Source organism: Pinus tabuliformis, chromosome Q (genome assembly GCF_031772625.1).
Source record: "Pinus tabuliformis cultivar Carrire ecotype Pingquan chromosome Q, CPIR1, whole genome shotgun sequence".
Taxonomy (NCBI): domain Eukaryota; kingdom Viridiplantae; phylum Streptophyta; class Pinopsida; order Pinales; family Pinaceae; genus Pinus; species Pinus tabuliformis.
In genome coordinates this window covers 310,026,225-310,054,217 of record NC_142296.1, presented here as the reverse complement: position 1 = coordinate 310,054,217, position 27,993 = coordinate 310,026,225, and the positions used below count along the sequence as shown (strand labels likewise).

The following is a 27,993-nucleotide window of genomic DNA, read 5'->3' as shown; positions in this document are numbered from 1 at the left end:
TCCATCATGTTCAGTTGGTACCTTTTGGGATCAGTCTTTGATATCAGTGATCCGTTGCATCTTTCAGCATCATTGACAGTTTTATATGTGATATTCAAACATGTACTTACTCATTATGATCAGATGATCCATTATGTATCTTCCAGTCATTTATACTTGTATACTTAGTGGATCCGCTTGTACTTGATATGCGGACATGCTTTACTTTTTCTGAGCATGGGTATGCCCGCCTCAGACAGTGTTTCTTTCTGATCTCCTTTCGGTGGCTTGGCAGGCTGAATTCTGGTGCAGTCCTCCTCGGTTTTTCGACAGAGTTCCTTTCCATGTACTTACATAATATATTTCGGCCATCATGTTCCCCTTCTGACCTCATACATTAGGGGGCATCTGTTATAGCTCCAAATCTCACTCTTATGGTTTGTGATGCTGCACTCATGGCCTAGGGCAACCCCTCCTTCTAGACCTGGTCCAAAAATTTTAAAAATAGTGTTTTATTCCCTATACGCGACATTGCCCTGAGTTAAACACGTGTACACGCGGGTCTGTGTATACCCAACCCGCGTGTATGTATTAAAACACTTAAAAAAATATATAATTCCTTATTTTCGGGTGGAGATCGCGGGTTTTACCTGCTGATCACCTGTTAGTGCCCGTGGCCCAACTGTTCCCAACCAACTCCTAACTAAAAAACTACTTTGGAGATGGTATAAAAAGACATCAAAGGGAAGGCCTAAGGGAGAGAGAAAAGAAGAGCAAGATTATTATGCTGAGATTTTCCCCATAGACCAGGTCTGAAGTCCTTGGTGCTTTCTGCACTTCCCCCATTTTGCATAGGAAACCCTTGTTTCCATGTGTATTGGTGATCATTCATCCTTGATATCATCATTGAGTAAGACTTGGAAGGAGCTCTTGTTGGAGGCTTGAGGCTGGAACGAATCCGGGAGGAAGCTTTGCTTGGAGCCTGCTGAAGGTGTTCAGGTGATATCTTTCCATTATGTGTACTTTATTTTCCTTTATATATAAAAGAAACACGTCTTGGTTCCCGAAACAATCTTTCTTTATGCTTATGAGATGCTTATGCTTATGACTGGGGAAAAATTGGGAAGAAAACTCAAAGAATCTTTATTGGTAGCAAGTCGCTCTTGAACATGACACTTCCACTCCGTGCAGGAGTCGGGTTGGGTTGTTTCATTCACCGGTCACATCACCATGGTCATGCCATACCATCCACATTTGGGGTAAATGCTACCAATCCATCACCTAAGTGTCACCGACATGTTCAAGAGAAGTCATCCAAAGAAGTCACCTGTGTCCCATCCACTACCATACATTATACTTCATTCTTTCATGACCGCCATCCTGAACCATATATCATCAGATCGTTTTCACCTCCATCAAAATCATTTGCTCCGTTCCGTGTCATTGATGTGGGATTCATTAAAGCCCTCCTTTGACGGATCGCTTCTTGTCGACATCAGCTCATTATCCAAGAAGTTGATCTAGGAACACCCCATTCAGTACTTTGAAGCTTGCATGCCTCAATGGCAAGTTTCTCACTTCCGGCGACAGGTATACATCAATGACCTTCGACCGAAAGATTTTTCGTGGTGTTCGACGCCAAGTCCTTTATTCACACCATGTGAATTGTACTGCAGTACCTTGAGGGTCATTATCATTATCGGTGATTCCTCTCACGCTTGTTAACAGTTTACATCATTGACTGGTAATCAAGCGAAGTCTTTCCATGTTCGACTTCAAGACATTTCTCGCATGGATCGACTTGTACTTCGAGTGAAGATTAGACGAGATTGAAGACCCCGGATCTAGTTTCATCCATCCAGGCTGCGATATATATTCAGGAAAATAAAGACATTGAAATGTACAGCACTGCAGCACAGATAATCATCCTACCAAAAGGATGATGGCTCTATCAAAATCATCAGTCTACCATCAGACGATTGTCTGTCCTATGTACATGAAAATGAATTTATAAAGATGAGCATGGGAATGCTCGCCTCAGCTAGATCATGAAAGCAGTATGAAGATAATGTATTGTATTGTATCTTATTACAGGTCTCCTCCCAGCATTGAAAGAACTTCGGATCCTCCTAATAAAGCATTTCACCCGATAAACGGCCTCATACTTTAGGGGGCAACTGTTATAGACATTTTTGTGCCTTACAGCTCTAAGCATGAAATGTCCATAAACCAAGGGATCCTAAGTCCCTAAAAGTGTTGTTCCGACCCCTAAAGGAACAAAGTCAACAAATTACAGCTTCTCCCAGAAGTTCTCCACCAGAAACTACTCGGAATCAGTCAAATCAGGATCATTTCAGCTACTCCACTGGCTAGTTGCGTTGCATAGCACCGAAATACACTAGCTAGGTGCGTTGCAACGCACCTAAATGCACTACCAGGGTGCGTTGAGCGGGAAATGACAAATGGCAGTGTCATTCCGCGAGGTGGAGAGACAATGGAAGCTTCCAGAATCTTCCCCAATGGCACTTGCCTCACTGAATTCGACCAAGGATGAGTAAGAGGCTCTCAGTCTCCAAGTGGAAGCAAGAACTGACAGAGTGAAGACACTAGTCAAATCATAAGCTGACTCATCCTCTTTGCATACATCTATATATGGATCCCTCATCCCAGAGATCCACAGGCTGGAATTTTGTACATTGCAGAGAATTGTTGTTGGTTTTGAGATAGATATCAGAGTATTGGGTGATTTATGCTTTGTTGGAGGTGAAGAGGGGGTTTCTTTGCTGGGAGGTTGATGCTAGATCAGGAATCATTGGTTGTAACTCCTCCTGGATCTTCTTGTTATATCAATAAAACTATTTGAGTTTCTCCTACATGCTTGTGTATCATTGATGTTTGTTACATTTGTATGTTTAGCTTAAATCTGATCCTAAGCTTTTTATGAATATAAACCCATGTCTTTGTATAGTTTCCTTCTTTTGTGATCTTGCAGGTACTTGGTGAAGCTGGGCAAGTAAGGGAGCAGGTAGCTGGAAGCTGTCAAAGAGGAGAGAGATTGGATCAAAGGACTAGCGCAAGACACAGGTTGGTTCATCCTATTTCTCTTTGTTTATAGTTCATAAAGAAGAATACAAAAGTAGTTTTCTCTGTTTGTTTCTAAGGTCAATGTCACACCTTAGTGGGATAGGGTCGTTCTTAATAGACACTTTTCCCGTTAACATTCCTCCTATTCAAAAATAATTTGTATGGAAGGCCACATATGTTATATTGGCATTTATATTCTGCCAAATATTGTTTTTAGCCTCATCTAACATTTGGATTACAAAGGATCGATCTTCATATTTTTTCACTTGCTGCATGAGTTTATAATTTTTCTACAACTCTGACAAATATGCATTGTCATTTTTGAGTTTACTCTCCTCCATTTTAGCCAATTTTTTTGACATTTTATCTTTGTCCGACTGAACAATTGATAATTCATCTAGAGCTCTAGTAAGCTCTTTTGTGGGCTCTAAAACTATAGTCCTTGCTGAAATTTTTTCCTTTGTACCTGTGCCAGATGTAGATAATCCTGCACTGTTGTATTTCTTTCAGCAATGCTTCCATAGCCTGCTCCAAATTTTGTATCTGTGCATTCTACTCCAATTTTATAGTAAAAAGTTTCTCGTTTTCTAGCTCTATATTTGCAACCTCTTTAGCTTGAGGATGCTCTGTGGAGGCATCTTCAATTGCTTCCTCAATGCTTCCTTATTTTTTATTAGCTCTTTTGCTACTTTAACATTTTTATGATCATGTCCTAGCTTTATGACCAAATCCTCCAGAGATTTGATTCTATTATCCTTTGCAAATGAGGACATTTTTTCAATCTTTAATTGAGAGTTCATATTATTTAAAGATGATTGTAACTTAGAAACAATCATGGCTAAGCTGGTGAGTGATGAAAAGATGAGCTCCCATGTCTGCTTATGTAGATCAATCTGATCTATTTCATGTATTTTCTTAGTGTCAATGGAAAATATGGAGGCTTTATAGTCTTCAGCACTCCTAGAGCTGGCACTAGTGGTTCCATGAAGGCCATTTGGAACTATCCCTTCTCTGCATCAAATGCAGAAAGTAGTCTATGATAAGTCTTGGTTGTTTGTTTCCAAAACTCAGAGTAAGTAGAATCCTTCAGAGCTTCATTCTTCAACTTTATTTTTTTGTATTTGGAAAATATACTCTGTTGAGTATAAACCTGTGAACTGGTGGATACTGGACATTGGACATTTTCTTCAATAGTAGTTGATTGTACTATTGCTTCTACTTAAGTAGAAGTAGAAATAGGTGTCCCTAATAAGATCACTATTGTTGGTTGCTCTATGTTTCATTCATCTGTAGTTTCATCCTGAATAGTTAATATTTTAGATCTAAATCAAGGATTAATTGGGGAATCTGATTTTTCAGTAACATTAGGGTCTTTCTTCTTCCTTTTAAAAACAATAAACTTTGCATCTGGATTGTCAGAGTTTGTAGGAGACAATGGTTCTCTTTCTCTTTTCTGCTCCTCTTTCGAAATAGGTGTCTGCGTGGATGACTAAGTAACCCATCGTTCTTCAGCTTCCTGTAAAGTACCTTCTATCCATTCTTCCTGATTTTCATATTTCTCAATCTCATGCCTCAGTGTGTGTGCATAAGAGGTTCTTTTCCACTCCAGCCTGAGCTTAGAAATAATACCCTGAGGATCATATAACTAGGAAAAGTTGAGCTCAAACTTCATTTGGCTCAAGATTGTATCTATTTCTTTTGTAGTAGCTCTGGTATTGATAATGTATGGTCATATGTGTGCTTTGAGCTTAAACTGTGCCTTCTTCTTGTCGGAAACAAAGTGCACTTCATCCATGTTTAACATTTGCCTTCTATACTCCAATGCAAAAATCCTGATAGGTACAAAAATTGGAAACCTATATGGAGGCAATTCTTATCCATAAGCTTTGATTTCAGTGTATTTCTCGTATAAATACTAGACTCCTACTTTGGCCTTCTCTGATAGGTGCAAAAAATTCCTAATCTCTAGAGAGACCCTTGGGATTACATCGTTGCTTAACAAACATAGTGAGGTATAAAAGAATTTGTCAATAAAATCGGTATAGCAATATTGATCCGGATATTGGGGAGGGCCCCAATATCTATGTAATTGTCACACCAAGGAAAGATAAAAATTGAACCAAACCATAAAATAAATCATGAACTAACTCTTATTAGAACAGAAAATGATAGTTGCAACTACATTGTACTGGACCCTCTGTCCTCATACAAAAAGAGGCTCATTATTTATAACATTTTTTAGGTACATTACCATGGGTAAATACCATGGGCGGATTTCCATTTGGATCATTACCATGGGTAAATACAATGGGTGGGAAAATACCATGGGTGGATTTCCATTCGGATCATTCCTCCCTCCTTAGGAAGCAATGGTCCCCATTGTGTGAAGTTCCCTCCAGAGAAGCTTTTGTCGAAGATGAGTTGTGGATGACCAAGTGTTGTCGAAGACAAGGGTTTTGTGTGGTTGACCCATAACTGAGGGTTTTTGGATGACCCGTAACCATGATGCACAAAGATCCAAGGATAGAGATACCCTGTAATTCTTGTGAGCCAACTGTGATATTGACAGTGTGTGGCCAAGCAAATGGATTTCACTGGAAAGGGTTTTTCATGGTTGACCCATAACCATGATGAATGAAGAGATGAGGATAGAGATGCCCTGTAATGCTGGTGGGCCAACTGTGAGGTGGAAAATGTGTGGCCAAGCAAATGGACTTCATTAGCAAAGGGTTTTGTGTGGTTGACCCATAACCATGATGAATGAAGAGTTGAAGATAGAGATACCCTGTAATGTTGGTGTGACAACTGTGAGGTGGAGAGTGTGTGGTCGAGAAAATGGACTTTGTTGGCAAAAGTGTTTGTGTGGTTGACCCGTAACCATAATGAATGAGGGTTCAAGGATAGAGATACCCTGTAATGAACCTCAAGATTACTTGTCGGTCTATCGGTAGAGATCTGGTGGCTTATATTTGTAAATTTTTAAAGGACCCTTTGCAATAAATGTATCAATAAATCCAAGTGCCTCTTTTATGCTTAATTGGAACACCCTTTCTAGGTAAGCCATATAAGCTAAAGTTGGGTCCCCTAAATTTTCAGATACTCTTGATGCTAACATGAGCTCACCACATGACTGCTTTGTTTGTGAAACATTCAAGGGCATTGACATAGCATACCTGGCTTGCTTTTTCAAGATCAATTGAAATTTCCATCTTCTCTCTAAATGGAAATAAAGATATTTTCCCCACAAATCATCAAAGTGTTCATGAGGATACCAAATGGTAATAGACTGAACTAGAAAACCAAGGATAAAAGCATCATGTTGAAAAAATATATGTTCCTTTCCATTAATTGTGGTAGCTTCTAGAAACAATAATACTTGTGAGAAATCATTATATGGAGCCTTGTTATTTATAGCATGCTCCTATGACATTGGTGGAGCAATGCGGATCTCAAAGCCATGTTTTTTTTATAGTCAACCATTAATGTTTAAGCCCCATGCTTTCCTTCTTTATAGCGACTTATCCTACCAATATGATTAATACTACCCCAATATTCATTTTGTGGATGCTCAATCCATTTCTTGAGGTTATCTTTTAATTCGGTGAAGAATTTGTTAGCAACTTCATTATTGCCACATTCCATCAATTGATCAACCAAATGAGATCCAATGAAACCAACTCCCCCCGTCACCAAAATTTACAGTCTTTCCTTTGGAAAATAAGCATTCACCGATGTGGTTTTATTATAGAGCATGGGAGAAATTAGAACCATTGGTCAGAGAAGAAACTATTTGCTCACAGCGTAGGTTTCTGGGTCCTGTCGGAACGAGAAAAACATATGATGGGAAATGGGAGCTCCAATAGCATGGGCATCGTAGTTCAGAGTATAAATATAAAGGAGAAGTTGGTAATGCAACCCTAAATAATTTCTTATTGATTTGGCAACGGTATCCCAGAGATAAAGCTCCTCTCATTTGCTGGCAAGATTGGAATGGTCTTTTTTGAAAGGGTAAAAGGCCCCCAGCTGAATCCACCACCCACAGAGCTCCTTCGTGGTGTCGGGATAGAAGCCACAGATGTCAGCGCCCACCATGGGCATCTCGAACATGCCGAAGTTGAGTATGGTTGAGATTGAGTGGTGAATATCCTCCTAAGTCGATTTGTTATCTCCTATCCAGTCTGCGGCATATGACCTTAACCCCATAAAGGTGGAGCACATTATCATGAAGGGGCACTTGTTCATTAGATTTTGGAGCACTTCGTGCGTGGCGATGGCCTACGATAAGCCATAAATGTTGTGGGCATCGTACTTGAGGACGTCGTTGTAGTGGACGGAGCTAGTGGCGATGGTCTTGAACCCCAGAGGTACTTGGGAAGTGGTGGCATTGATCTTGTAGGGTGGCATGTCCCATCAGATGGCGGTGATGTTTGTGCAGTTGAGGAAGCACTTCCATGGAAAACCCGTGCCCGGGCAGCTCCGGTTTGTGGGGATGGAGCACTTTCCACTGCAAAATTGGATACCTCGTTCATATCGATCCAGAGACCGTCATGGGGACCATTTGGTGGAAGCGAGAGATCTCGTCCGCTTAGAAATTCACCATCTTTGGATTCAGGAAGTCCAAAAAGTACATGGCGTCGGGCCACACTTTCCCCAAGGATGGACTCCCATCGCTCTTTATGAAAACAGCATTTTCCATTCCCCACTGGAACGTGTCATATCTCGTGTTAACGGTAATCCCTGGGTCGATAACGATGACATATTTCATTCCAATGGCATGAATTCAGTCAAGGAAGGGACACATCTTATATTCAGGATAGTTGATAGGGTCAAGGGTAAAGTCCTTGGCTCCATCCATGTGGTCATCATCGTTCCATATAACATCCAGAGGTATCTGAGATTTGTTATAGTTTTCCACCACATGGGTTATGTCTTATATGTTCTTGTATCCCCACCTGCATTGATGAAACGCAAAGGCCCAATAGGGATGGGCAACTAGGAGGCCAATGAGGGAAGCATATTATTGAACAACATCCAATGGAGAATTCCTTACAAAGAAGTAGAATTCATGCACACCCCCAGTGACCTTGTAGGTCAATGCATTACCAGTGTAGAAAATGTATATCCCATTGTTGTTCAAGAACAGAACTCCATGAGAGATTCCTCCATTCCTTACATTCATGTAAAAAGGATGGGAGCCATACAAATATGTATTCAGATTTATTGCAGAAATGTCAGTTGTGTACAAAGTATAAGGTTCTTTGGGAGCAATTTTGATCATGTTGGGATACTTGTTCTCACCCAATCCATATAGGGAAGCTATTGCAGGAAGGTCGGCGGTGAGCTTCAGATACTGATATTTAAAGACCAAGTTACCATAGGAAGAATTGAAGAGCACTTCCCCATTGGATTTGTGCTTTATTGCAAACCCAAATGACATGGATTGGTAACCCCCTCTTATACCATTGGTCTGGATCTTGGGGAGGGCCCCAAGATCCGAGTAATGATCATACAAGAAAAGAACAAAAGTGAACTAGACCAGAAAATAAATCATGAACTAACTCTCATTAGAACAGAAAATGATAGTTGCAACTAAATTTTACTGAACCCTCTGTCCTCTTACAAAAAGAGGCTCATTATTTATATCATTTTTTAGTTACATTACCATGGGTAAATACCATGGGTGAATTTCCATTCAGCTCATTACCATGGGTAAATACCATGGCTAAATTTCCATTCGGATCATTACCGTGGGTAAATACCATGTGTGGGAAAATAACATGGGTGGATTTCCATTCGGATCAAATACTCCTCTGCGTTATTTATAACCAGAGAAGTCCAATGAATGATTGACCAAGGGTTACCTTCACTATCAGTGTTTTATAAAGGAATTTGAAATTATCTTCTTAATGATGAAAAGGAATCTTGTGGGTTAGGAAAAATCCCCTTTCATATCAATATTCAATCCTGAGGCCTATGGGTTATGGCCCACAAACCTTATCGGAAGCGTTTATTCATTCGCTTAGGCCATAAGCCTTTAAACTTGACCATATAACATGTCGGAACCTTTTATACTATCGGGAGCATTACATTGCTCCTTTACATTAAAAACCCCAGGACAATACATATATCGAAATACACGGGAATAAAGGAAATACAAAGGAAAAGCTTCGCCGGAACACAAAGTCGGATCTCAAATATTATCCATCCGCTTCTATAAATATCGGCGGTTCCGTTCATTGCTAGACTTTCCGCTGCGCCACTCCTCCGACCTCCGATAAGCAATCGCTCTGATCTCCGATCGCCGATCAGTGCTTTATCACTATCAGAGTATCGCTATTTCGGCCATCGCACTATCGGCATTCCATAGTCTACCATCGCACTGTCCCTTGACTACTCCGATATGTGATTAGCGATTAGATCTGGTCCGTTGATCTGAATCTCAATCTAACGATTCACAATCTATTGCATCATCGCAATTGCAATTGCCCTACGGCCGGTTCTGTTAATAACTAGGGCCTTTCACCAATGCGATAAAGCCTTACAGACCCGATAAGGCTCTAGGTTCCTGTCTATAAAATTTCAAGTCCGGATTTCCAAATCTGGACTGTGTTTTGCACTAAATCTTAGTGTAAGTTGGATTTACGTTCGCGGAACCAAAACTATGTCAAATGACTTCACTGATGCGATATGACTCCTGTGCATTCATTCTTCAACCCTTCACACTTCTTTTGATGGATTTCTGTGTTAAACATAGTTCTCTTCCATGCTCTGCTATGACACACACAACATTCATTAATATATATCTTTGGATCGCCATCGATCCTTCAGTGATCGATGGTCGATCAACACACTCACAACTGGGATTCAAGCTCTCAACGCACATATACATAACAGAATTGAAAAAGGCATAATTACATAACACACAGGTGCACACTTAAACACACACTTTCTATTATACATAGCATAGTTACATGCTAAGGCATTTCAGCCTTAGTAACAATTCTCCTCTCGACTACATTGGGAATACTCTGTTTTCACAGGTTTCTGTCTATTACTATCTATATCTATCACACACACAAGCTTCTATTTTTATAAGAGATTACAACAGTCATGGATCATTTAAGATGCACGATTTCTCCCCACAATTACTCAACTACCCTTAATTCTCCCTATATGCATACATGCATATGTGGCAAATTACATTGAATTAAGTCTTCGAGAGACTTTATCCGCTCCATCATTTTCTCTGTTTTAAACAGAATTGTCCCCTGTTTTGCTTGATGGTCCACGTCCTCCTTGCTTCCTCCGCTTTGGATTCCTCTTTAATGAGGAGTGATGGATGCTCCTGCATCACTTAATAATATAGCATAAGGTAAATTAGGACTGACTGGTATTTGAAAACACCTTCTTCTTTGTAATTAACCAACTATTCATGGATTTCATTGGCTAAAAATTGACTGTAGTTGAAAAGTAGAGAGGGTTGTTTACCAACTGCAAATGTGGACAAAAATCCTAATACTATCTCATCTACCCACTAATTAGTATAGTATCCAAGAAATCAAGTTACCATGGAAATGACCTACTTGGACATTTTAGGAAAGATAGAAGCTGGATATGGGGGACTAGTCCTAGGCAGCTCAACATTCTCAGGAAGGAAATATTCAAATATCTGGGCTCTCTGAGGGAAAGTGAGTTTGTTATACAATTCCATTAAGATTTCAGCAAAAAAGGGTGATGGGAAGGCTCATATTTAATTTGTAGGGCCTGGCAAATGCTTTCAGGAGAAACAAAGAAGATAACTTCATTACTTTGGGAAATGACAACCCTTTGACTAGGTAAATACCTAAAGTGACACCAAACAGAAAATTTGGGGAAGAAGTGAGTCTGGGGGAAAATGAATTGTGGGAGAAAGGATTCCCAGATGCTTAATTCATCACTCTTGTCCAGATATTTCTGCTTGGCCCAATTATGTAGCTCATAGAGGTCGAATTCTGAAATGGTTTATGCAATTTTATGTTGGGTGTCTACTAAAGGTGCTTTTTCAAAGTCCGGGACTGGAGGAATAAGGAGATGAGAACCAGGTACAAAGTAAAAATGCCTAAAATATTTTGACAGGAAAATTTTGATAGAAAAAAGGTACAATAACAAGGTTACCTGCGAAATTTGTTGACTGTACTCAAGGAGAATCACTGTTGAAAGCTAACAATTGGTTGCAAAGAATTCTTCGTTCTGCAGGGTCAATGGCAAGCAAAGGAAATGAATAATTGGCATTATAGGTTTTTATATAACAGGTAAATCAGGTGCATAATGGCCAATTAAACATGTGTAGAGCAAGGGCATTAATTTATAAAACAGATCAATGGCAAGAATAAATGCTTCAATGTTTATAAAATTTCACGGGATATTTTGAATCGTTAACGGATAGGTGACGTGGAGGAATGGTGATGTGACAGGAAAGGTGGCAAGAATCGAGTGGCAGGAGGTAACGGCTATGTGGTGGAAGATAAGTGGCGAAGGAGGAGACACTTGGCGGGAGATGGTTGGCGAAGGATATAGTCATTAGCAGGAGCAAAGGTGGTATTTTCGGGGGGGTGTCGGTGGTTTGTGGTATTGGGAGGTAACCCCCCCCACCTCCCCCCCCCCCCCGAAGTATTTTAGTGCTCGCCACGTATGCTCAAGCCTTGAGCAAAAACCGCTTCCTACCCCCCCCCCCCCCCCCCGCACCATGTTAACTGTCGAGGGCACGGGGGGGATTCGAAAAGGCTCATCCATCATAGATATCGATGGAGCAAATCTGAGTCGTTGCTTCTAGTGCATATTTTATTTGCATGTGACAACATTTTTTTGTCGTATTCTACCTTTATAAAATGCGATAAAGACATCAAATAAATCAAATATCCAAAGTTTTAACTTAACAAAAATCTAATATTTTTGAATCTGATAGCGGCATTTAAATGTGCACTGCTAATTTTATTCTTTTCTAAGGATTTCATTTCCTTCTTTTCTAAATATTTTCATTTTTTTATTTCTTTTCTTTTTTGTTATTTTTTTGAGATATAAATGTAAAATTGAGAATAATGTTACGACAGAGACGTCAAATTGTTAGGTGAACAAATTGCTTATGTGGACAAAAGCAATCTCCCTAGATTTCCAACAAAACCTAGTAACAAACACAAAAATAATTACTACCTTTCCTTAGCTTATTACTGATTGAAACAAGTAGTATGCGAAGAATCACTTACCTATTTAACGAAGTTCCCGTTGAATTTCTTTTAGTGGTTTCCACGACCATCTTCTCTTCAATGCCTTAGATCCTTTCCCAATGCTTTCCACAGCTTCTCGATGATGCTCCAAAAAAGATCTACATAGACCAAAGCACTCAAAGGGATCAAAGCATCTTTCATATAAAATCAAAGGTAAATGAATAAAAAATCAGTTATTAACCATATTAGCGATCAAGGAATCTCACAAATAATATCAAAATGGACATAATTAGGAAAGAACAATTGCTTTGTATTGAATTCAAAGGAGACCAATCTTACAACCTAGGTGCCTTGATGTCACAAGCATATTCCCATGATCTCCAACCTTCTCCTTGGATGAAAATCCTTCTAACCCTATTTTTGTAGCATAATCCTACCTTCAGTGGTCCTCTTTAACCCTCTAACCTGTTTTTGATTTATAGGCCAAGAGCAGGAGGTTTTAGATCCTCTTCCTATGGGATGGGATCCTCAAATGGTGGGATAGGGGATCCACAAAGAGAGGGAATTAGCTCCATAATGAGAGGGATCGGGCTTTAGTATGCATCAACTTGAAGCTTTTAGCTTGGAAATATTCACCCAACAAAGCTTCTAGAATTTACTTATTTTATTTTTACTTGCGTTGAGTCATGTGTGCAGTCTATAGTGTAAGCCATGCGAACTTTTGCGCTGACTTTAATGGTCAAGTCTGCGTATGCACAAAAACTAGATAGGGAACCACACATGTAATCAAAAATAGCTTTTAGGCCTTGTAATCGAGAAATTTAATTCTATTTGGGATTGTTTACCTTCTAGCCTTGCAAGGGAATCACTTGAGACACTCATCAGATGGGGACAGATCTAAATCGACAGTCATGGTGAAAAAATTTTAGTGTAACATTGTGGTTCCCGAGGCAAGAAATTTCTTCATCTTTTAAAAAAAAAAATCTTATAATGCATATCCTCAATATCTTTATATTTATATTGTGATTCCTTCTTGTTTTTCTGAAATTTTGCTATTTTGTCTTCTAAATTTTTGTCACCCAAGTATCACTATTAATTGTTTTATCCCTTCTTCAAATGTAACATCTCTTACCCACAATTGTTTTTGTGAGTCACTTTTATATTCAACTAAAGTGAAAGTTTTGTAACATTTTGTACCGATGAAATTTTGATTTCTAAATGACTCTCGATAATTATAATATCCTTCTAAACAAAAAGGAAATTTTGAAAAGAAACCGAGGTTCCTTATAGAATGAATATTTTTGCTTTTCTTGACTTTTTTAATTCCTTAATTGTTTACTTTAAACCTTTTATATCAAGTTGAAACCTTAAAATATTTTTTTTTTTTATTTTTCTCTTTATAGTGTAAAATTAGGATGACTTGAAGAAACTTTACCTTTTTATGTTTTTATTTTTCTTATATATATATTTAATATAATTTTTATGCCCTATTAATCCTCTTTTAATTCTAATATCTGGTTATATATCTTTAAGATAAATTTTTGATAAGCCACCTTGGTAGGTATGGCCCATTACAAAATTTACCTTTTGTATCCCTTTTTCACATTTAATGGAGCCTTTCAATATATGTGATGACAAAGGTAAAATATCGCTAATGCCAACAATAGCAAGTGAGTAAACATGGATTCAATAGAAAATTGAAATTTGGCAGTTGTGGTAGGATATAGTGGATGGATGCAATGGATTGTATAGTTAGTACAATGATTTTAACTAGCAATATGGATGTTCTTGTTTTGTATAGGAGGGAGACGAAAAGTTGGTCAAAGGATTTGGTCGATGATGGTGGCGTGGGAAAGAGACACAGGTGTTTCATGAGGTGTGCGACAAGAGTGTTGGGTGTAGGCAACTGTGGATGCGATGATGTAGGGTAAAGGTGTACCACTACAACAACGTATGTTAGCGGCAACGACAACAACGATGGGTGCAACTACTTTATTTTTCAACCCTTTTTTTAGTTTTTGAGTATAAGTGTGTGTGTGTGTGTGTGTGTGTAATTTTATATTTTTTTCTTTTAATGGCCAAGGGCTTGAGAAAAAAATGGAGAACCTCCAAAAACCTTGTCTGGATAAAAGCCTCAATCGAATGGAAATGAACTTGATGTGGGGTTGATGACCAAAGGCCAAATTAGAGTAGCTCTGTTACCATTGTAACAAACGTAGTTTGTAAACATAGAAAAATATCTAGAATATATGGAACATGTAAATATACATCATAGGATAGTAATAGTTATATATAATATAATAATATTGAATGTACAAGAGATATTGATATGATATGGTTACAATGAGGGCTCACTTATATACCTAGGCAGGTTCCCCTTCATGAACAATCATGTCCTTAGAGACATGCCTCTTGAGTATACAAATTATTGTTAACTATTATTATTAATTATTTATATTCATAACACAATGCCATTTTTCCAAGTGACTATGTAGGCCCACAAGGCCTAGATAAATTTGTCAACCCAATCATTATGATGTTGTTGCACTGTCTTAGTCAAGATAATATCCAAAACCTTGTTAGTAACTTCTACTTGTCCATTTTCTTGAGGGTGATACGGAGTGAACAACTAGTGCTTAATTTTGAACTTATTAGTAACAAATTGGATGAGCTTGGAAGTAAACTAATTCCCTTGGTCTGTTACAATTTCCTATGGGGCACCAAAACGAATGAAGATTTATTCATCCAGGAAATCAACCACTGTTTGTTCTATTTCCTTAGCCTCAACCCACTTAGTTACATAGTCGTTACATATCAAGATGTATTCCTTCTATTTTGATGGAGGGTTAATCGACCCTACAAAGTCAAGATCCCACTTTTCAAAAGGCTCTAGCATAATCTATGATTGCAATGGAATTTCATTGGATTGTGTTGCTTTCCCCATTATTTGACATTTGCCACAACTTCTAACATATTTCTTAGCATCCCTAAAGATAGTTTTCTAGTAATATTCTTGTCGCAAGACTTTGCTTGTATTTCCTTTATTGGAAAAGTGCCCCCCAAAAGGCTCATCTTTGCATGCCTTCAAAATATCGTAAATTTCATCTTTTGAACACATCGCTTGATCATATGATCAACCCTAGTTTGAAATAAGTACCCTTGAATCAAAGAGTACATAACACTATATCTAACGACCTTTTGTAGTTATTTAAGTGATAAATGTTATTAGATTTTCCTTGCAACCAAAGAATCAGTAATATTTGCAAAATAGGGTGTGTTAGTAGACATGGAAAACAAATGTTCATTTATAAAGACATATTTTGTGTAATTAGATTCATCCTTGTCATGGAGTCATGATAAGAAATCAACGACAACATTTTATTTTCCTAGCTTATCAAGGGTAGTAATGTCAAATTATTGTAGAATAAGAAGCCACCTGGTCACTCTACCATGAGTAATGGGTTTATTCATAAGATATCGAATGATGGAGTGATCAGTGTGTACAAACACATGATATCCAACAATATAATGACAAAATTTATTTATGGTGTGAACCATGATAAGGAATTCTTTTTCTATTACAATGTAATTTAATTCAGTTAAGCTTAGGTTCTTACTGGCATACTAAATGGCATAGGGTTTTCGTTCTTCCTTTTTTCCTAATACACCCCCGATAGTGGTATATGGAGCATCAATATGAATGTGAAAAGGCAGGGACCAATTAGGACCTTGCAAGATAGGAGTAGTGGATAATTATTTTTTAACAATGTCAAATTCTAGTTGGAATTTATCAGTCCAACAGAAGTCTACAAGTTTCGTTAAGATATGGAATAGCAGGGAGGCTATCTTGGTAAACTTTTCTATGAATATTTGATAGTAACTCACATATCATAGAAAGTTGTGGTCATATTTTTGTATAGTTGGGGTTGATAGCTTAAGAATTACTTCTATTTTAGTGGGATCCACCCTACTCACTTTATGAGAAATACAATGTCCTAACACATTTCCCTTAGTGAGAAGCATTTTCCATTTTAAATCAATAAGGGAAAGGTTGTCTCTTGACATTGAATCAATATCTTTTGAATATTATTCAAGGCATTTTCAAATTTTCTTTGTATACCGTAAAATGATCCATATATATTTAAACACAATCATTGGTCAAGTCAGAAAATATCCTGAGAATGGCTCATTGGAAAGTTACCAAAGCATTACATAACCCAAATGGAAGTACTTGATATGCATAATTTCCCCATGGATAGGTAAAAGTTGTCTTTTCTTGATTTTTAGGGGCTACTTGGATTTTGTTATAGTTGTTGAACCCATCAAGAAAATAAAAGAATTTATTTCCTACTAGGGTATCTAGGACTTGATCAATGAAAGGAAAAGGAAAATAACCTTTCAAAGTATCCTTATTTAGTTCTCAATAATCAACACTTTTCCCTTATTTTTAGGGACAATAACCAGGGAGAGACCCACTTTCTATAATAGATGTTTATTTTTGAGTAGCTTGGGAGGTACTCCAAGCACTAAGGTTCAGGGTTTGGCGGGTGGAGAACCACAAGGGTCACTTGTGGGCTTGGAACCCAAGCTTGGCGATTTGCACCCATCGTGATTTGGGCCAAAACCATGCGCACATTTTGACATGTGATGGATGAGGATGATAGCTCTTGTCGAGATGAATCCGAAGCAACAAAGATCGCCCAAATCCAAGATGTAGAAATGGACATATGAATTTTTTAAGTTATGGAGTGGGTTTGCACGATATGTGATAAGGTCGACTTGAGTTAAGTAAGCCTCTTAACAGCTATACAAGCCCATGGAGGACATTGGAAGGAGACCTTCTTATGTGTATAAAAATAAGGTGATGGAGAGTCGTTTCTATCATCCAAAGTGCAACATGCACTATGAAAAATACATCTGTGGAAGTCACATCTCAAGAAGAGGAGGCTGAGGAGTGTAAGGGACAGTTTGGAGACATTTTGTGTGGGTTGAGGAGTATAAAAGGAGTCTGAGATATTATGGGCAGCTTTGGTGTTGGTTTGAGGGTGGTATATCCATGTTTGGGTGAGCCGCAGGCCCTGTGGTCACATTAGAGCCACTGCAGGCCTATTCTAGGCAAGTTAGGAGGGTCGTAAGGCCTATTCCAGGGTGTTGGAGCAGAGGAGTAGGCAGCATAGGCCTAGGGCTCAAAGAGAATGGGAAAACATAGTAAATAAGGGAATGTTGTATGTTTTGTAAGGGTTGTTGGGGTCTACTATGATTCCCTAACGAGAAAGCTATACAAAAACAATTGCACCAGCCCACAGGTACAAGTAGTTTGACATTTTCTATGCTGAATTGTTGGAAGGTTGTCCTAGTGCTTGGAAAATGTAGCATTTGGAATTCAAGGAGGAGGGGCAGTCTTGATGGTTAGATGCTCTAACTAGGTGAAAGATTCTACAGTGAGGATCAGTTTGGATCAGTTTGATAAGTAACCTGTGGGAGATATTTGTTGGGGTTGTCTTTGGTGTGAAGAAACCTCAACTAGTAGAAGATTTAACAGTGAAGAGTTGGGAGTCATTGGACTAATGGAGGGCAGTGTGTTGGCTGCCCAAAGTATCCCTAGAGCAACATACAAGAAGGATGTTGATTGGTGGTGATTGAGTGAAGTTTACGCCTAATGTGCAGCACTTTGATGGAAAAAACTAACTGCTAGATTTGCAGATTGGAGCTCAGGGATTGGCCAACCTAGAAGAGAAGATTGGATCAGCTCGTGCACACACCACAGAAGTGACTTACAGCAGTGTTAGGTGGCATCCCTCCTAGAGTCCCTATGTGTTGTCCTTTAAATGGCTAAGGGGTAGCTAGAGAGCAGTACGGAAGTGAAGGATGGACATGACAATATATGATATAGAAGCTGTAGTGAAGATTGTCATTGTATCTTGTATACCATAGACTGTTGTATTATTCAGATTGGTTTAATATAACGAAGATTGGGTTGCACATTATTGTACAATATTTTGTTAAAAAATGTGTATACTTGTGCATATGTGATTTACTACTTTATATTTTCCATTGTGCAAAGTAGTTATTATTGAGATTCTTGGTTTGGTAGCGTCCTAGATTTTAAGATTATAACCTAGACCCAAGATCATAAAAATTCAACATGGTATCAGAGCGTGTTTGTGCTACTTTGGAAGTCAGTGAATCATATTTGTGCACAACGAAGTACAACTTAAGAGTGAGTTGGTCACATTGTAGGTGACAATGTCAAAGTTGAATGTTGGTATCTGGTATAAGGATAGGTTGGAGGGGTTGTCCAATTATAGACCATGGAAGGAAAGGATCAAGTTTGTCTTGTAGGTAAACAAGATCTGGAAGTTCACCGAGAAATCCATCAAAAAGCCAAGTGACCCAAAGGAGCTAGAAGTGTGCGAGGATTTGGATACGAGGGCGAGATTCATCATGCTTGATGGTGTGAAGGATTCCCTAATACCTCATTTGTCCGGGAAGAACACTACACATGAGATGTGGATGGCTTGTTGGCTTGTTGGGGTCTCACCCAAGTTCAGAAGTGATTTAGCCAAACAAATCCCGAAACTATCGACCCTTTTGCAACAGTCCGTGGTGCGCGGACTAAGGTCTCACCCGAGGTAGTATGGGATGGTGCTGGAACCAGGTTTCCACACCCTAGGGATGTCTTGATGAATTCTGGGAAGTTCGCGAACCAATGCTGTGTGCTTACGCTGCTTTGCGCAGCCGTCTGTCATTCGCAACTTATGCAACTGCTTCCACGTAGCTTTGTAACTAGCGTGAAGAGGGGTTGTCTGGATTCTTATTCCTTACTAAGCTTTGATTATAGATCTTAGCTTAATTATGTGGGCCCAATATTCTCATTAATCATTCAATATTCATAACAAGTGCGCGTAATCATAAACAGTAAAGAGATGCATAACAATATCATAAGCATATACACAGAATATTCCACAAGTAACTTATCTTTTATTAATCCTTTGTTCATATACAATTCCAACTCCGCCCTGCGCACTCAGCTACAAGGGTCCGTGAACATAGTTGGGGACTCTACCAGGCCTCTGTGCACACAGCTGCAAAGCCTCTTCCTACAGCTACAACCCACGACAAGGACTTACAGACTCAGAGCGAATTCCTCATCCAAAAGAATATATCACTCAAGACCCCAAAACTGCCTTTTACACTTAGAGCCTTGCTCTATTTATACAATCCCATGGTTCGCAGACCATGGGTAGGCTGACACATTCTATATTAAATTACATTCTTTTAGGGCAGACAACCCTAGACTCTCACGCTCCATGCCCGCATTTCGTGGGGTCTTACAATACATTTGACCAAAATTCGGGCTACAAGCCCAAAAACCAGCTATGGGGGGATCCACTGCCCAACATGTCTCTTCAGATCTTGCTCCAAAATAAGAACGAGAACAGGGTATCGGTATTGGAGGACAAGTTGAATTCTACCAAGATGATAGAGGGTGAAGGAGTGACTTTGTAACTAATGATATTGTCTCAGGTAAAACATGAGCTTACTTTCTTCGATATGCCTATTTTAGATTCTGATATGGTGAGGATTGCTTTGAAAGAGTTCACTAAGGAATGGAAGCCCTTCATCAAAGGGATTGTTCCCAGAGAGAAGTTTCCAGACTCAAATAGGTTGTGGGACTATTTCATTCAGGAAGATTTGTGATATGAGGATCTTCATCTGAAGAAGAGGGATTCAGAGGATGACATGGCACTTGCAGCACGAATGAAGGTTAAGCAGGACGACTTGAGTAAACTCAAGTGTTTCAACTGTGGTGAGATGAGTCATTTTTTTTCGAGATGTCCGATGAAGAAGATGGGAGATGACGAGAAGAAGAAAGGGAAGCAGGTCGTCGGTGTTTCCAATTCTACTGAGATAGATGCTCTCACTAGGAGATTGGAGGAGGATGGCTTTGCTATGATCTCTCATTTCTCACAGGATACTATCGATGACAATGGATGGTACGTGGATAGTGGTGCGATGAAACATATGACAATGTCACAGGAGTTTTTGAGACTTTAGATAAATGGGACTCGAAGTTTCACATGGTGTTGGGCGAAAAGAGTCAAAAGGAGATCTGAGGATCAGGTGTTGTGTCATTCAAGATGGAGACATGACGTGTGATGTGGGTCGAGGATGTAATGTTTGTACCAGGACTCAGATATAGCATGATGTTTTTCTCAATGAGCAAGAAGAAGGGGTTTGAGGTCTTGTTCCAGGATGGGAAGGAAAGACTCGGGCCTAGAGGCTCTAGCTTCGATGGGATTGTGCTTGGAGTTAGAGAGCATGGTCTATATAGGCTGATGGGCAAGCCTATGGATCATGGGAAGAAGCAAGAATAGGTGTAGGTTCTAGAGAAGCAGTGATCCAGGTGGATATTGGTGGCCACATGCCTATTCCACTTGGAACCCCAACACTGTCTCTTTGAGTTTTTCGGTTTCCTTAATTGTAGCACAGTTTACTATTTTTGGCAGTTTTCCGGGTCCTGAACTTCCAAAGCCATTTTGAGGCCCTAAACGTCATTTCTAGGGAAAACGAAGAGATCGAAAATTTCCTAAATTTTCCTTCAACCTTGCTTATTTTTCTTGGCCTACTCTTTGAGATCTTCGAAATGAGATATTATGATAGCCAAATGGAGATCGTATGCCAAAGTTACGACCCTGGGAAGTTGATGTACCAATTTACCCAAACGGGTCCCACAGGTTTGGTGCTTCATCTCCTAGGGTTAGGTTTTTGGATGTTTAGGGTTTTCCATTGTTTCTCAATAATAAATAGGCCTTTGAGCTTCATGTAACATAGATCAGAGGCATGTAACCACCACATCTCTCCTCAAAGATAAGCTACCATCACCCGAGCTATCTTATTTCCATTATGTTTATAAGCATAGTTCAATATTTTTCCATTAATGAAATGAAGTGTTTTTCTGCCGCATCTCTGTGTTTATGATTATACCTGTAAGTTGTTGCATTCTTGTTTAAGTTCAGATCAGTGGTATCAAAGTAGTCTTCTCTTTCTCTGTTTTTATTTGCATGTCCCCAACGAGGTCAGGGTATAAGGAATTAGGGCTCGATTTGGTTGAACCATTGTAGGATCAGCCTTGCAAAACCCGACAACATCCCATGGCGGAAGAAAAGAAAGACAAGGGGGTAGGAGATCCTTTCAAAATGTTGCTCGAAGAAGCTCTCGAGTGACAAAGGGCTACGATGATGGATAACTTTGCCAAGATCCTTTGACGACTGCCCACAGGTGATGCATCGTCATCCAGCAACCACTCTGGAGGCGCCACTCCTTTTAAGGTACAAGTTAACTTTGATATTCTCATATTCGAAGGCTTGATAGATGCAGACGTCGTAGATAAATGGTTAAATCTATTGGAGGGATATTTTTCAGTTCATGACTTTTCCAATCGGGAAAATATTACATTTGCACTTCTCAAAGCCACCCCACACGTTAAGGACTAGTGGGAAACCTACTATGAAAAAAAGGATGAGAGTGAACCCTCGTTGTTTTTAGCTGCACCCACTTGGAATTCTTTCTGAGACACCATCAAGGAATAGTATTACCCTGTCGGGAGAAATGAAGATAAATACATAAGGTGTACCACGCTACGACAGGGACGGGACCAAGATGTGTCGGAGTTCACAAATATTTTCCATACCCTTTGCACAAAGCTGGCTATCAAGGACACTGAGTGGCATTTGGTGCTCAAGTACCACGGTTGTCTACATAAGTACATCCAGGATGAGATGGAGTTCCTGAACATTTCCTCGCTCAGAACGGTGTATCGGTACGCTGTAAATATTGAGTAGAAGTTTAAACAGAAGAAGCGGAACTTTGGAGCTGCGAATCGAAATCAAGGAAAAGGTGCTCCCAAACCATAGAACAAGGGACCAAGGCAAGGCGGGGCTACCCAGGACAACCTGTTAAATCCACAAGCAAAGAAAAACTCCACAAAGACAAAGAAGGACACGGGAAAATGGTGTGAGTTCCATAAGATCTCCACTCACAATACAAGTGAGTGTCGGGCCAAGCAGTCACTGGTGGCTGAGTTAAAGGCTTCCGAATCAAATGCAGGTTCTAACTCTAAATTAGAACTCAATAAGGGGACTGACAAAGGGAATCAGATCATTGACGCAGAGCCCAGTGCCAGTGTGGCCATCACAAAGATCCAGAAAATTGAGCTTGAAGATCCAGAGGAGGGGGAATGCCTCTTCCACTCACAAATATGGGTGAAGGGTTCTCCACTGTAGTTCATTGTCGATAGCAGGAGCCGAAAGAACCTCATTTTAGCAAAAGTCGTGAAGCGGCTAGGCCTAAATATTATAGCACATCCAAAATTGTACACCATTGGGTAGCTTCACCAAGGACGAGATCTTAACGTCATCTAGCAGTGTCACCTTCCTTATAGCATCAAGCCCTTCACGGATGAGGTATTGTCTGACGTTGCTGCTCTTGAAGTTTCTGATGTATTTTTAGGAAAACCATACTTGTGGAAGCGACATTCTGTATATGAGTCTAGACCTAGCTCTGTGATTATTACTTTGGCTAATAAGTTGTACAAGATACCAAAGGTAGCCTCGCCTACCGCCATCTCTTTGATCACTGCAAAGCAATGCAGTAAGATCATTTCCCAGAATAGGAAATTCGTTTTCCTTATGATTCGACCCCAAGGAAAGAAGAAGGTTGTGGCCATGGCTTCTAGGAAGGGATCCTCTGCACAGCAGCAATAGATGGACAAGGTCATGGAGGAGTACAGAGACATTTTCACCTCACCCACAGGGGTACATCTGCACTGTCAGGTAAAGCACACCATCGATCTGACCCCGGCCATGCTGTTGCCCAATGGACTGGCCTATCGATGCTCTGTTCTAGACAATGATGATATCAAGAGGCAGATTCAAGAACTACTACATAAAGGGCACATCAAGCTAAGCTCATCACCCTGTGGGAGCCCGATTGTATTGGTACAAAAGAAGGATGGGACCTGGAGACTTTGTATTGACTATCGAGCATTGAACAAGATCACTGTCCGGAATAGGTACCCAATCCCGTGGATTGATGACATTCTGGACTAGCTCAAGGGGGCCAAATATTTCTGCAAGATTCACTTGAAGTCAGGTTATCACGAGGTGCCTTTTTGAATGGTTGGTCATGCCATTCGGATTGACGAATGCCCCTGCAACCTTCATGAGACTAATGGACGACATCTTGCGGGCCTTCACCAATGCATTCGTGGTGGTGCATCTAGATTACATCTTGATCTTTAGCTAGAGTTGGGAATAGCAACTCCACCATATTCGACAAGTCCTTCAAACCCTTCAACAACACAAGTTGTGTGCTAACTTGGAGAAATGCACCTTTTGCATGACCCAGGTTCAATATCTTGGTTACATCATTGATGAGGAGGGTGTACATGTGGACCCACCCAAGATAAAAGTCATTCAAGATTGGCCAGCCCCAACCACTCTAACAGAGCTCCGTAGCTTTTTGGGTCTTGCCAATTTCTACTGCAGGTTCGTGTTGGGGTTCTCTCATATCACTTGGCCTTTAAGTCAAGTCACCAAGGGCAGAGTGAAAGAAAAGTTATTTTGGTCAGAAACCCAGCAGCGAGCATTCTCTGAGTTGAAGAATCGCCTCTATTCTGCACCAGTGCTCACATTACCAGACCTGCAAAACCCATTTGAGATTGATACAGATGCCTCCAACTATGCTATTAGGGTAGTTCTTACTCAACATGGTCATCCAGTGGCTTACCACAGTGAGACACTTTCATACACATTTTGAAAGTACCCCACTTACGACAAAGAAATATATTCCATTGTGCAGGCCTATTGTCAATGGAAGCATTACATTCTGGGGAAGGAAACGGTCATCCACATAGACCACTGGCCTCTACAGTTCATACAGACACAAGGGAAGTTTCATAATGATTTCCATCAGAAATGGTCCACCTATCTGTAATAGTTTGTTAACTTTAGTTATGTTCTATGCTAGAGCAATTTATTTCAATTTTCACAGTTAGCTCAATATATTTTCCAAATTAGCAATCACATCTGCATTAAAGTAAACTATAGATAGAACATAAAAATAAATAGCATAAGACAAGCCAAGACAAGAGGACAGAAGATGTGGCGCTATCCAAGGACAAACCCCAATGTGGGGAAACCCTTGGTCAATTCTTCTTATATGTTCTTCAATAGTTCAGTAGAGAGAGAGAAAGAGATAGTAGATTTACAACAGAAGTCAACACTTTGACTTATCTAGATAAGAGCATAGATCATCTCTAAGAAGATGATACATGAGATCAGTTGAAGGCATGCTACTTCAACTAATTCTACAAGGTGACTCCTTCACCTATCATCGTGCTACATCTCGTCATCATGTTGTACCTCACCATGCTGCACCATGTTGCACCCATCATCACAATGCTAGACCTCATGACCATGTTGTACACATCATACCTATGCTGCATCTCATCATGCTTCACTAACCATGACTGTACCCATCACTGTACTGCTGAGCTCTTCATTGCACTATGTTGCATTGTACTTGCAACTCCCATTGTTGTACCAATGTTGCACCATGTACCATTGACCACCATGCTGCTCCATAACTTCTGTCATGCTGCCATACTGCCTTAGTCATGCTGCCACACAGCCTTAGTAGCTAGATAGACTATGATCCCATGGTCCTAGGAAACACACAATGTTGATCTGTGTGTTATAGGATCAAGGTATGGGTAGCAGTTCCTTTATCCAGACTGCTGATAAGAACCTTTTGTGACAACACATAGGATCTCCTCATCTGAAGAGACCTCTCTCTTTAATTTCACTGGTCTTTAGGACAATGGATAAGATGTGCACCTAAAACACAACAATGTCTCTTTATTACAACAGATAGGAGGTATAGATGACTGTGTTTGTTTTTGTTCCTTACTGTGACTGGTTAGGGCACCCATGTGCTACAACAACCCTCATACAATCACCTAAAACATCCCTCAAAAACTGCGGCCTTGTCAAGGGAGGGTCTCCTCCATTTGTGCCACTTTTTTGGGTACTTTTCAGCCCAAGAAGCCTCCACGCTATCCCTATTTTAGTTAGGCAAGGCCTGTGGCCTACCACAGGGATTGTTGTCACCTATTAGCCAACCAAATAGTGTCACCCTTACCTTAAAGCTGCCCACAAACAGTCTGCAATTCTCCTTACCTAACTCGGCCTCTTTGTAGCATGGAACAACCCTCCACGTAGTCACCAAGAGGTTCTAACAGTCCTAAAACAACCACGTTGTCCCTACCTTCTTTGCTGGTTAGGGCAGGGAGTTAGAGAGTCTCTTTACTACCTCTTTTCTAGCATCTAAGGGTTGTCTCAAATTAGCGTATATATTAGGGCATCTAGGGTATGATAAGACTACATTTAGGGTCAGCTGTTAGGCCTCCTTCACCGTGCTAGATCTCCCTTTGAATTGCAGCCAAACCTTCACAGGACATGCGGCTAGGGCATCCTTATTTTACAGCGAATAGGGTCTCCTTCTAGACCTGCATTTAGGGCTTCCTCCTCTTAAACTTCTCTTCCACTAAAACGAAAAACAAGTGGAGAGAAATCAAGATTGAAGTGTGTGTACAAATGATAATCAAGTCACCTCTTTTTATACTAAAACTTTTAGCACATGTGGGGTTTATTTGGTTGCTCGCCGACCTTGACGAATTGTCTTATAAGACAAATAAATTCATAACTCCATGAATACTTATCAGAATCGGATGATCTTTAGATCAATCCTACACCTCTCGATGAGAGGGATCCAAGAAAAATATCAGTTTCCATAAATAAGATGACTCACATGGATTTTGGCCCGAGTTTCCATTTTAACACTCCCTCTCAACTAGGGAGAACCCCATCCGTTGATCCATCTGTTTGATAGTACTATCTCTTCCATCAATGCCCTGCACTGCTCTGGTCTACTCTGCTCTACTGAGCTCTGCTCTTCTCTGCTGAGCTCTGTTCTACTGAACCATGATGAAGAAGAATTGATCGAGAATGTCTCATACCATTCTCTACTGACCCAAGGTTAGTTTCATATGAGGAGAGTGTGTCATACCACTCTTACTGACCCGAAGTCAGTTCCATTGATCCTAGATCAATATAACAAGAGAGTGTCTCAAACCACTCATATTGATCCCAGATCAGTTTCATTGATCCCAGATCAATGGAGGTCATCCTAGCATAGGAAGTACAGTAGATACAATGATGCGTCCATCGCTAGTACTACTATGATCCCTAACCCCATTTCCCTGCTCATTAATCAGATGAGAGGTACTTCCCATGAGTCCCAGACTACATGGGTAGGATGCCTCGACAGGAGAACTAATCATCGTGTCCATAGGAGAACGAATCATCATGTCCATTGGTTGCCACAGGAGAACTAATCATCCTAGCTCACAGTCGCCACGGGAGAAATAATCATCCCAGCCCACAGGAGAACTAATCATCCTATTCCATAGTTTCTACGAGAGAACTAATCATCCCAGCCCACAGGAGAGCTAATCATCGTGTTCCATAGTCACCACGAGGTATCACATGGAGAGGTTGAACTTGTCACCCTATACATAGCGCACCACCAGGGGAGGGTGAGTCGCCCTGTGCTCGTATGTCGCTCTAGTAAGTACCCCAAGCCCCCAGAGCTCCCAAAGCTCAGTGCATGCAACATGTAGGACCCTTATACGAAGGTATCTCAACGACTCCAAGTCATTCGGGGAAATCACAGATTTGACGTTTCCCCGGGGCTTTGACAAAGTGTCTGCAACCTGTACATCAGTCTTAATGCGATGGAGCCTCCTCGCTCATCGACTTACCATATCCCATATAAGGTAGTATATGATGTCTATCTGCTAGAGAAATCATTGAATATGGGATTCCTCAATAATCAAATCCCCCCTGGTTGTCACAGAGAATTGCAGTGGTAACAACTCACTGAAGAGCTTCCACAACCAGGCAGCTTCACACGAGATCATACTCATAGCTATGTATTCAATATCAGCAGTGATTATAGAAACCGACTTCTTCTTCCTGCTCATCCATGATATCGAAGCAGAATCCAAAGAGAAACAACACCGAGAAGTGCTCTAGTGATCCTCCACACTCCCTGCCCAATCAATATTCAAATAATCATGCAGCTTCATATTTCCGGTAGTGTATCTGAATTCATGATAGATTGTGCCCCGAAGATATCTCAGAAGATTATTGGCACCAATCCAGTGAGGCTCAACCAAATATGAGTTCACCATGCTAACTGCAAAACATATATTCGGATGGAAGTTCACCAAGAACATCAATGCAAATGAGTTTATGAAACTCAGAGGCATTTCCCAAATCTGGTCTGGAATCATCACCATATAACTTCTGAAAGTTAAGATCCTAGAGGTAGTCACGGGGTTGCAATTTACCATTCCACATCCGGAATCCAACTCCCTCTTACTTCTGCAAATGAGAGGGTCTGCACCTGTCAGAAATAGGTCATCCTCAGAAGGTGCTGGTATGAGAGGTCTATCATCCACAACCTTCGAGCAATGGTTTGGATCAGTTTCACTCCTAGTGAATCTCAACTTCATCAGATAGCTATCAATCCTCTCATACTATGCCTGGGGTGTTTTGTTTCAAGCCATAGAGGGTTTTCTTCCACCTGTATACTTGAGATT

General features: G+C 40.2%; 1 pseudogene; it reads right to left on the bottom strand.

The window, feature by feature from the left end:
* Positions 1–6,759: 6,759 nt before the first annotated feature.
* Positions 6,760–8,825, bottom strand: LOC149219452 (alpha-xylosidase 1 pseudogene; annotated as a pseudogene).
* Positions 8,826–27,993: the final 19,168 nt, after the last annotated feature.